The sequence below is a fragment of the Nylanderia fulva genome, unplaced genomic scaffold (genome assembly GCF_048542155.1).
Source record: "Nylanderia fulva isolate GAGA-0341 unplaced genomic scaffold, ASM4854215v1 Scaffold88, whole genome shotgun sequence".
Lineage (NCBI taxonomy): Eukaryota > Metazoa > Arthropoda > Insecta > Hymenoptera > Formicidae > Nylanderia > Nylanderia fulva.
Genome location: NW_028191004.1, coordinates 139,246 through 141,480, shown reverse-complemented (window position 1 = coordinate 141,480; position 2,235 = coordinate 139,246).

Below are 2,235 nucleotides of genomic sequence, written 5' to 3'. Positions count from 1 at the left end.
TTACAATGAGTGTCTATTTTTGTAATATGTAAATTTATAGATTTTTCAATTATAAGAAAACAGTTCCAAATTATATAACCAATCACGATTTGTCATTGAATATGCTGAACACCGTATATATATAAATATAAGCATAATAATTCACTGAACTTACCTAAGGAAAACTGTTTTTTTTTAATTATTCTCTAAATAAAATTAAAAGAAGAAATATAGCGATGAGATAAATTTTTCGATTTCCAAAATGATTCTGTGACGTGAAATATTTTACAATTGATTGAAGTCCAACTGACGAATGTTTCTCCAAAAGTTTGCCGTAATTTACTTTCCAAGAGAATTTATATATTCGTCAGAGCCGGAAAATGCTCGATGTACGCACGGTATTTAGATCAAAAGTATGTATGAAGCCATTTTGACTCAAGTCTCAAGTCTCAACAAACAAAGAAGAAACAAAGTACAATAATCGAAGTGAACATCGCTGTAAGAAAATTCCGAGATATCCAATTCATTATACTATATATACCTAACATTCGTAAATATTATTATTAAATTAATTAAGTTCTTCTAATTTTTTAATTTTAATGTTTTACATTTTACATTCACTAGCTATTTAATTAACTTTATTTATTTTATTTTAATAATAGCGATAAGAGTCAGGGTTGATTATAAATATAACTATAGTTAATTAATCAAAAAGTTAAAAAAAGTTAAAATATAAACTATTAATAACTTTTAACTTAATTTAGTTAATTTAAAATGTATTAATTTTTAACTTCTACTGCTAGTTATTTTTGACCTTAAATTTAATAACTTTTTTTCTAATTTAATTAGTTAAATTTTTTTGAGTGAATACGATTATTGTTTTTTTATAAATTATAAACGTATTATTTTTAAATTAAAATATTATTTATTTTTATGTTCATTTGTCATCAATTGTATATAATTACCAAAAAATATATTTTTATATAAAAATCAAAATTTCTTTGTTATTTGTTGTTATAAATTTTAAAAAAATTAACAAACAAAACTCTAATTTTATATAAATAACCCAGCAAACACCAAGTAACTATTATATAACTGTTAGTTATAATTTCTCACTCAACAATGTAAATGCAATATAACACACGTATTATATTGCATAATTATAACTAACAGGTATATAATTGTTACTTGGTGTTTGCTGAGAATAGTTTTTAAAAACGAACTTTTGATTTAACTTCAGTTAATGTAATCTTAACTTTAACTTAGTTAATTTTTTGTTTATGCAACTTTTAACTTAACTAAATTAATTTTATAAGCAACTATAACTTCACTTCAACTTAACTTAGTTTTAAAAAATTATTAACTTACCCTGGCAAAAGTATACCTTAATTCTAATTTTTTAAATTTAATTAAATTTAAGAGTTTTAACAAGGCTCTGTAATATAAATATAAATTTAACGTATAAGACGGGCAACAAGAGCCAAATCGCGGATGACAATGCGTTGTCCTAACGAAACTAAATAAATTTTTTCGTTAGAATTAAATACCGGTGCACAAGGCACCAAATTTTAACTTGGACACGGCCAAGATTTTAAATATGAAATAATCTCATATTTTGAGATTTAATTTCAATACCCCTTTAACGGGGTATTGAAATTAAATCTCAAAATATGAGATTATTTCATATTTAAAATCTTGGCCGTGTCCAAGTTAAAATTTGGTGCCTTGTGCACCGGTATTTAATTCTAACGAAAAAATTTATTTAGTTTCGTTAGGACAACGCATTGTCATCCGCGATTTGGCTCTTGTTGCCCGTCTTATACGTTAAATTTATATTTAATTAAATTTATTAATAAGGAAATTAATGATTAGTTCGACCATACTGGCTCTTATAATATTATTCGCCTTTATTAGATATGAAGTACAGATTTGTGTACTTCATATCTAATAAAGACGAATAATATTAATAAGAGCCAGTATGGTCGAACTAATCATTAATTTCCTTATTATTTTTTAAATTCTCTCTGGCAAAGAATACAAATCTATTATTTAAATTTATTAATATTTGAAAATTAATTTATTAAAATATTATGTTTCATATTCAATTATTTTATATTTAATAAAAAAGTTTTAATATTTTTGTAATATATTATACACTTAAATTATATCTGAATAATTAATAAAATAATAATAATATAATAAAATAAATAATAAATATAATAATAAATATAATAACAAAAATAAAAATTAATCTCA